The sequence below is a fragment of the Callospermophilus lateralis genome, chromosome 7, assembly GCF_048772815.1.
Source record: "Callospermophilus lateralis isolate mCalLat2 chromosome 7, mCalLat2.hap1, whole genome shotgun sequence".
Classification (NCBI taxonomy): Eukaryota; Metazoa; Chordata; class Mammalia; order Rodentia; family Sciuridae; genus Callospermophilus; species Callospermophilus lateralis.
This window is the reverse complement of record NC_135311.1, coordinates 20,607,859-20,621,188: the sequence shown is the minus strand read 5'-3', so window position 1 is coordinate 20,621,188 and position 13,330 is coordinate 20,607,859. Positions and strand designations below refer to the sequence as shown.

At 41.1% G+C, this 13,330-nt stretch overlaps 1 non-coding gene across 1 annotated transcript; it reads right to left on the bottom strand.

The window, feature by feature from the left end:
- Positions 1–5,428: 5,428 nt before the first annotated feature.
- Positions 5,429–5,500, bottom strand: Trnaa-agc (transfer RNA alanine (anticodon AGC)). The gene has a single exon. It is a non-coding gene; the product is annotated as a tRNA-Ala (tRNA).
- Between the last annotated feature and the right edge of the window lie 7,830 nt (positions 5,501–13,330).

Here is a 13,330-nt window from a genome sequence, read left to right as displayed (position 1 = left end):
TGTGTCTTCTTTGCTGGATGCCACTTTCTGGGGCTAAATTAGGCACAATGGGAATATGTTGTAGTCTCCCTGATTGTCAAGACACTGGTTATCAAATAACGAGTCTACCGGCCTGATACTAATATTCAAAATAGCAGCTGGCATCTATTGAATGCCTAATGTTTACCAGGCATTGTGTATGCCCTTCGTGTGTATTATCATTCATCCTTCAAGACCTCTGCAAGCTAGGAGTTTCTATTATTCGCACTTTAAGATGAAAAAAATTAGGATGAGCCCATATTCCCAGAGGCCCTGCTTGCACATTAAGAGAACCTGGTTTCTCAAGCCTGGGGTTATATAAGAACAAAAGACTTGTCATGTCATTCCTCTGTGATTCTTCAGTAAAGCAGTCAGGCTGCTCAGTGACATACTTACTCAGTTCCAAGAAACAACTCGTTAGTTCAATGAAGATAATGGAAGTAAAACAAGACCCCCAAATCACAGAGCCCAGATTTTTTTTTTTTTACGCTGGGGTAAGAGACTATTTTGCAGAAACTAAGCATCTTATCTAGGCCCTGTTTCTTGAGGTCAGTCAGGGCCCTGAGTGAGTCACCCCTGCCTGAGTCTCCATCCTGAATACCAACATTTCAATGGCCCTCAGCAAAGGTAGGAAGTAGATGAGGCCCATCGTGGAGAGCATATTCTGCCCTCCTGTGCCTTCCACCTCCTCCAATCTGATTCCCATTCTAGCATTGCTTCATAACTTAAACCATAGCACTCTCCTAACATCCCTTACCTCTTTAGGACTTCAACTTAGAAGGCCTGGTGACTCATACTCTAAAATGAGCCCTCTTGAAAAGATTCATTGCAACTAGAGAGCATACCTAAAGTGGGTCCAAATGTTGTATCTCCTGTGGTGGCATCTTGAGCTTCCTGGAGCTAATAAGATAGCTGGGAAAATCTCTGTAAGTCAGCTTTACGTCACTGTGACAAAACACCAGAGGTAAACAACCTAAAAGGAGGAGAGGTCTATTTCAGAAATTTCAGGACATGGTTACTTGGCCCTGTTGCTTTGGGCCCATCATAGCACAGTACTTCATGGTGGGAGTGTGTGGCAGAGGAGGCCTGTTCACTTCACATGGCCAAGAATAGAGAGACAGGAAGGGGCCAGGGTTCCCTTCAAAAGCACATCCCACAGTGACTTACCCTCCTTCCACTAGGCCCCACCTCCTAGTGAAAGGTTTCACCACCTTCCCATAGCACCACGACCTGGTGACCGAGCGTTTAACTAATGGGCACTTGGAGGACATTCAGGATCCCAACTATAACAGTTCCCATGGCATTTTTATATCATCATGCTCCTATAGAAATAGGAAGGAGCCCGTTGGCATCTACTTGTTTGGCTGGATCATGGTGGGGATGGAATAAAAAGAAACAGAGATACAGAACTTTGCACAGGGCTCATGCCCGGGACTTGACAGCCAAGTTTTGCATGGGAAACATTTCACAAAGTTCACATGAGACACTCAATGAGGTTCTAGGGGTGAAAGGGAGGAAAAGACTGATCTAAACAATTAAAAGAAAAAAAAAAGGAAGCAGGATCACTCTGGGGGTGGGGGTGGGGGACCTAGAGCTAAGGGCGGGGGTGGGGGGGGTGGGGGGAGGAATGGCAACACCATGTCTGTCAGCAGCTGTGCTGCTGAAAGTCACCCAACGGGAAGATCAGGCAGCCAGCGAGATGGAAACTGCCAGGGCAGTAAAGCGTCAGGAGAGCCAGGGCTGATTTGGACTGCGGAGAAAACTGGAGCACACCTGAGACCAAGGAACCGTTGGTCCCTCGCCACATGACCCGAGCATCAGCACACACATTGTCAGGCCCAACATGGTCCAGAATTAACATTAATTAACATCAACGATTACACCATGCTTATAAATGGTGCTCACATGATCACAAGGGGTCCCCAGGTGACATGCACTCAGCTAACCAAGACTGAAGTTGTGACATGTTCCAGGAATCTTTGGGCGGTTGGTCTTCCAATGCAATAAAAACCTTTCTACCTCGCTAGAAAGTTCAACACCGTACAAGGACTCTAACAACAAATGAGGAATTCATAAGGTCTTGGGGCTGGGATTGTGGCTCGATGGCAGAGTGCTTGCCTCGAACGTGTGAGGCGCTGGGTTCGATCCTCAGCAACACATAAAAATAAATATAAAAAAAATAAATAATAAAGGAATTCCTAAGGTCTTTGGAAAACTCTACATTGCCTTCCTGAGTTAGTCATGTAGATGCAGCAGATGAGTTAGAAAAATGCATTCAGGGTCTCCTCTGCATCAAGATGGAGAGGCCTTTGAGACTCCGCAGGGTGAGTGGACACCGTGCCTGTGTTCTCTGTATTGGGAGGTATACAGGTGTGCACAAAGCAGCCCCTGATATCCTCCCTTGCAGCCAAAGGCCACTGCCTGGCTCAAGTCCATCCAGATCAGCAAATCTGCATAGTGGATCTCTGTGGGGACTGCTGCTCTTGATTTAATTAATAGTTTGTTTGTTTGCATAAATTTCCTCAGGAAGGACTATTAGCACATCAGGACGATGTTAAAAGTATCCTCAGTAATGATAGAATAAATGCAAACCTAGTTTATCACTTTTGTCAGTTTTAACAAACACTACTCTGATGTGCTAACCTTTCCCAGGGAGGCACTCTGAGTAAGTCAATATAACCAGCCACTCTGGGAGAGTTAAGGCAAGTGCAGTTCATGAACTAGCCAACTTAACTTCTAGATGTGCATATGTTTTTTAATTCCAAAAATTCTGAAAAATACTAGAAATCTGTGCGTGACTTTTCTTTCCTCCTTCTCTCCAGGGAAAAGCTCTTGCTGAAAACCTGCCAGAGCAGACTACTTTTCTTGGCATCTCAAGGGATCATTTTGGAAAATGTTTTGAGAACACTAATTTTCATAACACTCTGGGGAAAGAAAAAAAGGGGCCATTTTTACAAAGTTAGGGTTTCTGTACACCCCGTTTTGGCCTTACCTCTCAAAGAAAAGAGGGAGAAAGTCAAATCTCCTTTATTGTGTGGGAGCCACCCGAGGTTCAAATCAAGAAAGAAAATGTTCCTGAAGGTAGAAAGCAGAGAATGAGAGACTCTGGGAGAGCTCCCCCAGCGGCTTGGGACACCCCAAGGCTCAGGTTACCAAGGACCCGCGGCTGAGGATAGAGTAGCTCAGTGGTAGAGTTGTCTAGCACATGCAAAGTCCTGGGTTGGATCCCCAGCACTGCAAACAAAATGAACACAGCAAACAACCAAAGCCCGTATCATGTAAGCTTTCGGTAGAATTGGGAAAGTTTTCTTTCTCCAAAAGCATTCTGTGCAAAACCCCTCTAATCCTTTCTAGCAGCTAAGGTCTGGGGGCTATTTTCAAAAACTAAACTTTAACTCCTTTAGCTTAAAAAATTATTTATTTCAGTCCTGTAAATCAAGCCTTGTTTTCTGAGACAGAAAATACTGAACATAATTTAAATTTTTTTTAATGGTCATCAGTTGGCAAGTATGACCCTGGTAGCGTATTACTTGGAACATGGAGAAGTAAGTTCAGAAATTACTAAAACATCAGTAAGGCAACCAGAATGACTCCTGAAATAGAAGGAGGTTATTTTCATTTGCATCTCCTACATCTGTTCCCACTTCTCCTTCTTATCCAGACTCTGATTATGTCTGGCATTCCTCCCCAAGGAAGCTCCTGTGCTTGTGGGGAACCCTCCCCAAACCCTGCCCCCCACCTGCCCCTGCCCCAGAGGGGACTGCTTCTGTCATCTCAGCCCACACTGGTGGTTGGTTCCGAAATGATCATGTGATAGCTCAGGCAAACGAGGTGCTGGGGAAAAGTTTCTGGTTCCTCCGAGATGCCACAGGAAGAGTCTCTCTGGACTTTGCTGTTCCTGGCTGTGAGGTCAACTGCTACAGCTGTCCTACTGCTGGGCCGAGGATAAAGCTGTAAGTAGGAAGAGGAGAGAGTGAAGAGAACCCCATCATCCTTCAAGCTTGACATTCCTCTGGACTTCAGTTTTATGAGCCATACGTGATCTGATCTTAGGCCAGTTTCAGTGCCTGTTACTTGCACATAACAGATTCTTAAATAGAAGTTCTCAATAACTGAGAACTTCTAAATAGAACTAATAATGAAGATGAAAAAAAAAAAGCCTATATGAAGAACAAATGTAGCATGAACTACTGGGGGCTATGAAAAGGTGAGAAACTGTATTTTGATATGACTAAGCACTTCTTCAGTGTAAATGAGCAAGCTGTGAAACAGTTCAGCTCTGAACTTGGAGCAAGGCATTGTCACCATCCAGGATAGTTTGAAAATCATCAGGTAAATTAACATGTTAGGAACAGGTATGACTGTGGCCCTACTCAGCCTCAGCACAGGACTTTTTGAAAAGAGTGAAGTAGATGCAACTAGTTTAAAATGGCTATCCAGAGGCCTGGTCAAGAAACCAGAGACTGTTCTAGAAGCTTTAAGAATAATAACATAGTTCCAAATGGAGGTCCAAGGACTGGACAATGGCCAGTGTGATTTGTAGAGGCCAGGATCAGTTTAGTGAATAAATAAGAGTGGAAGAATTCAAGGAATGGGCAAAGGGCTTCTTCCCCATCTGAAATGGTTCCCTAAATGCCTGATGTTTGGAATTATCCTAACACAGGAATATTTAACAAGAGATGAAAAAGTTTAAATGCAAATTTCCATTGGAACACTAATATGGTACTAAAAATCTGGCCACTCAATAGGGAACACTAGTTTACTTTCTGTCTCATTAGCCCCAGGATATAAAATTTCTGAGGCCAAGGATATTTGTGTCTTATACATTGCCTTATTCCTGATTGAGAAAATGGTGCCTAATTCATAGTATATGCAAAATAAGCATTTGTGCGTGAGCAAAATGAATCACACATATCTGAGTTTTTTTTTTCTCAAATTTGTTGTTGTTGTTGTTGATGAACCTTTATTTTATTTATTTATTTATATGTGGTGCTGAGAATCAAACCCGGTGCCTCACACATGCTAGACTGCTGTCTTTTTCTACCCTAACATCTATCAGGTGGTATCAGAATAGCTGCAGGCACTTTGGGGTGCTGGATAAGGCAAGTGGAATTGGAGATGTATTATTTTGGGTTTAGTGGTATTTATTTATGTGATTTCTAGTCACTTGTATGGGTAAAGATTTCAATGCATCCTGTTGTAGGAATGGTTTTCATCAAAATTCCATGTACTCACTGTGGAAACTCACCTGGTATTATTCCACAGAGTGACCCATCTACATCTTATATCACAATTGAATATTTCACAGACTCTAGTAGAAGAGAAAGTTTGAAATGGATGAATCCAGAAGCTAGACTGTGAAAAATTCTTTCCAATCAATTCTAACAGAGGATTTATTTAATTTATTTATTGATTTTGTGCTGGGAATCGAACCCAGGGTCTTGTGCATGCTAGGCACACACTCTACCATTGAGCTACACCCCTAGCCCCAGGAGATTTAATTTTTATGGACACCTAATCAAAACAGAGTTTTCCCCAATTGGGAATACATATGAGGATGCAGCAGTTCACTATTGTGTTTCTGTAGCATAAAATAAAATGTATTTTTTATGGATTTGCACTTAAAGGTGACAGAATTATTCTGACACCTAGAAGTAAACTAACTAACCAAAAAAAAAAAAAAAAAATCATTCCCAAAGTGGGAAATTATTGAGAGATAAGTTGCTAACATAAATAACAAATATAGTCTTAGATTAATTACCCAATCAACGAAGACGAGTGCATTCTAAGAACATATTTGAAAAATACTGAAATTGCTTTATAATATGGCAACAATATTCATAGTGACAAAGATAATATAGGGGCTGCGGTGGTAACTTGGTGGTACATTGTATGCTTGCCATGTGTGAGGTCCTGGTTCCATCTCCAATGCCACCACAGGAAAAAGAAAGAAAGGAAATATAATTCCCAATGTACCCCTTTCACAAAAATCAGTTAGTAGTTAGTGCCATCATTCAAAGCGTATTTAAGATCAGACACTGAACAACAACAATGACAAATTGGAAATGTTCTGAAATCTTATAATTCATATATGACAAAAATTTGGTAGATGTTTCTCCAAACTGACTGTCATCCTAAACATTTGTGTGTGTGTAATGATACCAATGATGAGCTACAAAGCTCACAGATGGTTTTCTAAATTATGAATAAAAATCCAAATTCTATCAGTCATGCTATAGGAAAGACTGATTCAGTTTTGTACTTTCTTGACAAGATATATTATGAAAATCTTTGTCATATGATGAAGTAATCTGCCATTATAGACTCAAAAAGTGAAGGGAAAATTATGCAGGGCTGTCAGGAAGGTAATAAAAGTATTAAGTAATAAAAGTATTACAGAATTTTTTTGTTTGGGTTTGGATTTTGCGATACTTGTGGTATTTAAATATTTTTAAATGTATAATTTACAGTAATTTCTTTCCACATTCAAAATACTCAGAACTTAATTTTGTATAAGTGATTTTGTCTTTTTCTATGAAAAAGCGTCCAAAAATATGAGTTTCAGATGCCAAAAGTAATCATTTATTAAGAGGAAAAAGATCTGGGATCTATCTCTGCTTTCTCATTCTAGCTCTGGATTGATCAAACCATCGCTCAGATTTTGAAACACACATCACATGCACTAAAATACAAATAACATTTCTATAATGGATGAAATGAGCTACAACGGATTTTTCACATTCTCGTTCTTTCCTAAGTAGCACAGAGATGCTGACACTCCTCTGGTTTGGTGGTGGAATGGCGGGTCTGTGTTGGGGGTTGGAAGGTAACTAATGTTTCCAGAATTCAGAAGCCCTCTTAGGGTTTGGAAAGTAAAAAGTAAAGGAGAATCACTGCCCCTCTCAGTCTGTTTGGGCTGAAGTAATAAAATACGATAAACTAAGTGGCCACTTGGTATTAGCCACTGTGTATTTAGTATAAGCCACTGTGTATTTATCACAGTTCTGGGGCCTGGAAAGTCAAAGGTCAAGTGGCCAGCAGATTCAGGGTCCAGCGAGGGCCCACTTCCTTGTTTTTAGATGGCGGTTTCTAGGTGTCCTCACACAAAAAGTGGAGTTCCTTTTAGTAGTTTTTCTGAAATTAAATGAAGCTGTAAGAATTAAATGGTTCGGGCCATTTTAAAGAGTAAATGTGCTAAATAATAGATGTTCTGTAAATGTTAGCTTCCTTCTGAAATATATAGAGCAGGGTATCAATTTATGCAAAGAATGTAAATTTGTTCTGGTCATAAAGGCCGATGCGTTTTTATCTTACAAGGCCAGTGAATGTGCAAGGACTATTTGGGTTATGTTTCGCTTTTTTTTGCCTTACCCTAAAGCTAATGCTAAATAGGACAATGACATATATGTGCAATTTACAAAAGGAGAAACAAGAGTGTCTGGCAGCACAGCAAAAAGTGTTTAACATGGTTGGTCATCAAACACAGCGTAAGCAGTCGGGAAACGTTTCTTTCTCAGGTTGGCAAAGATCAGGAAGAATGAGAGTACTCACTTTCTGTTGGTAAGAGGGAAAGAAGAGGGCATGTCCACAACAGGACACATAGAATTGAAATTGGTGCACTGTTTTAGAGACCACTTTAAAAGTAGCCCTTCCCCTGCCCCCCAGAAAACATATAAAAATATTTGTCCTGCATTTAAAGCTAAACACATGTCTACTCCGTGACCTACTAACTCTAATTCTAGTCAGTATCTACCCTGTGATCTTAAACTTGATATGAATAGAGCCTCAGTGTCTTCTTTTGCTTCTGACTTCTTAAGGTCTGTGGGATTTGTCCCACTGTTGTGTTCAGTAGGAGCCCATTCTTCTCGTTGCTGTGGTGTGTCCCATTTTTAATAGACTATTCTAATTAATTTCATTTTAAAAGACATTTAGGCTATTATGAATGAAGCTGCCATCAATATTCTTATACATATCTTCTAGAGTTCATATGCTTATAGAAAGAGCAAGTCAACCAAATGACATTAATATTTAATGATGTATTTGGTTAAAATAGTGTCTCTGGGTAGATATATGACACCTATACACATGCTTATGCTTAAATCTGACGAGTGGGATTAGAGGTAGGTTTTCTTTTCTTTCTCTTATTTTTAACAGTGTCTGACACCGTATAAATTTTAGTGTTCCATTCGTCTGAGACACTGGCTAAGAGTCCTAGGTTACCAGCACTAACTTAACTGTCCTTGGGTATCTGTGTAAGCGGTTGTCACTTCTTCCTTTAAGGAGTAACTAGAACATTGCCATAGATAGGTTGACAAACACATCAGTTATTGACAGACACATTCAGTTATCTGCAAAGTGTCATCTGATCAGGGACACTCATTCTGAGAACCAGGTCTCAGAATTATTTTGCAGATGCATCAAATTCCAATTGTTACTGACAGCCACAAGAACACTCTTGTGAGTGTCCCTCAGAGAAGCTTCAAGGTCCAGGTTCTGCACCATTCCTTGTCACTATTTGAGACCCACACAGAAGAGAAAGTTAGGGCATGGCTGACTGTCTTTATTAGGTTTTCTTCCTATAAACTACAAAGATCTACTGCACAGTTGAGTTTCAGTTTCGTTTTTTTTTTTTTTTTTTCCATTGCATCTCCTCTTTCCTTTATTTTTGCTTCCTTGTTTTCCATTTCTGCTTTTACTCTTTTGTAACAACGTTCACGTCCAGAGCCTCTTTGGTGCTCCCTTCCGCCCCGCACCAACCACCCCACCTCCTCTCCTCTCTCCCTCCTTCTTTCCCTTTCTCTTCCTCCTCAGTCTCTCTTGAGACAGGTCTAGTGGCCTGGTTGCCATCTGCTGCCTTTTTTTTTTATGAGGTTGAGATCAGATGGCATCTAATCGATCGTCATGGTCTCCATGGTTACCAGGGTGACAGAGTACTTGGGAGAGACACATTCTCCAGCCTGGGGCTGTCAGACCATTCCTGAGAGGGGGAAAGAAAATAAAACCTCTTCCATCATATTTACACATTTACATCTTTCTCAAATGCAGTGAAACACAGGCCCTGTTCCTATTTTACATAGCTACTCAGTGGCTCGAGGCTGGGGAATGCAATGTGTGTGTGTGTGTGTGTGTGTGTGTGTGTGTGTTTTCTTTCTACATACATATATTTTAAAAATACACAAGGACAGATATAAAGATTTTTTTTTAACCTGAGAACTCCACCCCCATACACATGGATCATCACCTTATTTAGTTTCCCTTTTTCATGTTTGAGAAAATCATCTAATCATTGTAATAAGTGGTCATTCTTCCAATAAACCACAGTGTGGCTTTAAAACTCACAATTGACAATTATTTGCTTCAGAAAAAGAAATATCTCCTTACACAATTACCAGTACTTTAACCTTTGATTAGGATCAATGGTAATGTAAATGTTAGTTGTCCTTTGGTCAGGAATTATTTATAATACGGGAAGCAGTTCTTCCCAGGAAGAGCAGCCACAAAAAGATGAAATCTGAGGAACATGACCACGTTCTTAATGCAAAATGTGCCTGACCACAACCCGGGTCTATCAGGCTGTTCTGCCTAGGGGTGGGCCAACTCAGAAGAAACACCCAGGCCTTCCTCTAATGGAATATGATGGTGTTGACAGCCCAGGTCTGGTTGAAAGAAAAAGACCTTGGTATTGAGGATATGTAACTGATGAAACAGAGACTAGATTTTGGAGTAACTCAGAGACAAGAAAACTGAACCATCACACCACTGAATAAAGTTGAGACTGTAAAAGGAATACTGTCCTTGATTTATTCACATACACTTGATGTTAGACCTGGATGACTGGGGGCTACCGGCTGCTTTCCTTCCTTTCTGGTAATATATTACATTTCATAACACTTATTAGAAATTCTGCCCTTTTTTGTCTTCTTGGAAAAAAAATAATTTTAACATAGGTCTGAGAAGAAAAAAAAGGTAGCACCCATCTATGGGCAGTCCTCCCTCCCTCTACCCTCCCTCCCTCCCTCCCTCCGTCCCTCCCTCCCTTCCTTCCTTCCTTCCTTCCTTCCTTCCTTCCTTCCTTCCTTCCTTTCTTCCTTCCTTCCTTTGTCTGCTTCCCTTCAGACCTCCTGCCTCCCTTTCTGTGCTGAATCTTAGTAAGATTCAGATAGATTCATCTGCAGTGCTTTGGCTGTTAAGCAAATATCACACTGATATTTGAAATAGAAATGATGCCATCAATTGGAGAAGAGACTTTAATATAAGGGAGAATAATTTGTCATGGACACAAACCCTCTTACTCATTCCGCACCTCTGCATCTTTGCTAATACCTGCCTCTTCTTGCCTGTGTGCACTTCCTCCTCCTCTCCCTCTCCTTGCCGGGGGATCTCCCACACAGAATGGCCAGGAAAACTGTCTTATTTAAGTCTTGCCTCCCCAGAACTCCCCATCACACAGATCTGAACTCTGAATGCTCTTTGGGTCTCTCTACCTCTCATTTAGGACCTTGTCAGTGCTGCCTGATACCGTAGCTTATAAAATGGTTCTGTGCGTCTGCTGCCTCTTGTTATCTATCTACCCAGAGGGTAGATAGCTAGGTTCCTTCCCCACTTTGTACCTAGTTAGCCCTCACTGAATGCTGGATAGAACAGCAGTCTGTGGTGCCCCAAAGGCTGGCTTTCCTTTTTAAGATGAGGGACCAAGTGTGGTTCCTTAGCAGTTCTTCGACCAGCAGTGCTTTTACTTTGAATCAGCCAAGAATCCTTCCTTACCTCCTTGTCTGCTATAATCTTGGACAAGCATGCTTCCCGAGAAGGTGGGTTCTACCTGGGAAGGAAATGAGTCGTTTGCTCCCTTCAGGACAACTGCCACAGCATGGTGTCAACTCACGCTTGCCTTTTGCAAATTGAGTTTGTCAGTGCTCAGCCACACAGCTGAGTGAAATGTTGTGTGATGCGGGCTGTCTCCTGGGAGAGAGAAACTGGCATAAACCACATCCTAATGGGATCCAGAAACAAAGAAGCGTGAATGAAGTGTTAATTGCATTCATAAAGACATTAACAAAGGAATTAAAATGGCAGAAGCTTCCGTCCCCCCACTCAGGATTCACAGGAAAACATGTCATCCAAAGAATGCTTTAACCATAATCATCAAAGTTTATTGCTGGCCCCGTGCAGAAATAACTCTCAATAAATATTAACTTTTCAGAGAACAAATGTTTTGCGTCTGTTATCTGGAGTCTATTAACTCACATACAGCCTCATGGACCCCACCTCCAGCTCTCTTCTTGCGCTTTTGTAGGATCTAAGTTTCCAAAGAATCAAGAGGCATTTTTAACACTGCTTCATTAACCACGAGGATGTCTCTTAACAGTTTGAACCTAATCAATCCTACAGTTCTTATTAGAGCAAAAGGCTCATTATCTGGGAGATTTTTTGCTTTTTGAAGTAAAATTACAAGACTGGGGGCTTATTGCACCGTCCCTTTTGAATATTCCCAGGATAATCTGCGTGGTGGGCAACCTGGGGCTTCCTCCCCAGCCCTTCTGTGGGGGCCCCCAGCTGCTGACAGCAGGCCTGAGCTGGCAAAAGGTCAGGAGGCTGTGTTTGACTGAAGCTAGATCACTAGAGGAATATTGAGCCTGCTTAATGAAGTCAGGGCCATGGATTTGGGGCCTTTTATGATTTTTCTTGATGCACTCAATCTCACCTTCACAGACCGCGCCACTAATCCCAGCCCATATTTTGTGGCCATGTGCAACTGGTGACTAAGTGAATCTCATCTAGAAGCGAGGGGCTAGAAACCTCTGTGCCTGTAACAAAACTGGAACCAAAAACTGTGTGCACGTAGTGTGTGCACGTAGTGAGCCGCGTGACATTTGTAGCCGTGAGATCATAGAGTAGCTCTCCCTAGGACACACAGGACTAGTTCACAAACCAGTTTTTGTTTGCTCATAAGCAAAACAAAAACTCAAAGTCATTAAACAAAGTCCCAGAATTCAGATTCAGGTACTTCTGATCATCTGCTTGCTCTTTCTACCTGGGGAGTCTAACTCTCTCAGGAACTTATTTGATTCTCCCAAGAACCTTGGGAAGGAAGACAGGCTGTATAAACAAGTGGGTAGATTTTACATGGAGCTGTAAAGCCCAGGGGAGTGTGTGCTCTCCAACTCATCCCTAGAATTTGGCTGCTTCCTCTGGTTACCTGAAAAAAAAAAAAAAAAAAAAAAAGCATAGTTTTTGCTCTTATTTATATCATTTTCAATGTTATGGCACCAACTGAATAGCTGCAGATTCAAAAGCAACAAAATTCTGGCCAGTTGTGTCTGGGCTGACGGACACACATCAGTCAGTGGAAGCACACATTCAGCATCTCAGGAGAGCTCATCTCCAGTCATCAGAACCATACGGATGGCGTCTCTGGTTGCTTCTATCTCTATTGTGGTCACTGGGAGTGTTTCCTCACAGACACATCCTCGATGCTATATTTGGGGACATCAGAGAACCTACAATAAAAATTCCTGGATGATATATTGTTTCGTGTTGTGCTTAGTCTCAGTGACTACATGACCATGAGTTCAGGAGAAGATTGTCTTTACTTCTCATTAGAAGACGTGATGGACCAAACTTCATAAATTTTCAAATCATGGCAAATTTGACATGTGTGGACATGCTACAAAATTGTTCAGCAGTCTTTGCCAAATAATATTCTTAGTTATCTAGAGGTTAATATTATTTGCATTTACTTGATATTTTTATAAATTTTTTGTCCTAATTAGAGGGTCCTTTATGTTGATGCTAATATTAACGACTAATAAACTTTAATCTTACTTGTCTATGACTGGGTGTGGGATGCAAAGATGTAGAACAATTGGGGAAAAAAAAATCAAAGTGAGCAGTTGGTTAGTTCTACATACTCAATTTAGAAGATCGAGGTTAAAGCCTTACTCTTTCATTGTAGCAAAAGGGCCGAGTACTGTTTTCTCAGTATTTCCTGGATCTGAATGAATCACTTCTTTTTGACTAAAATTGCTGATGGAGGACATGGAAATGTTTTATTCTGTAATTATCTACTGATATTCAAAGCACTGAGGTATCTATCTGGTAAAAGATCCCGTTCTTTAAAATTATTTCTTTTCCTCTTAACATTTGGGTGTTTAGGGAACACAGCCTGAGAGGCCACCTGAATACTGGGAACAAAAGATTTCAGACTTTTGTTCATTGTATTTGTGTTGAAATGATGAGAATTCATTCATGTTTCTAAGTTAAATTTGTGTTGATATCATAAGGCAATCATTTATTCATTTATATACATAGAAAT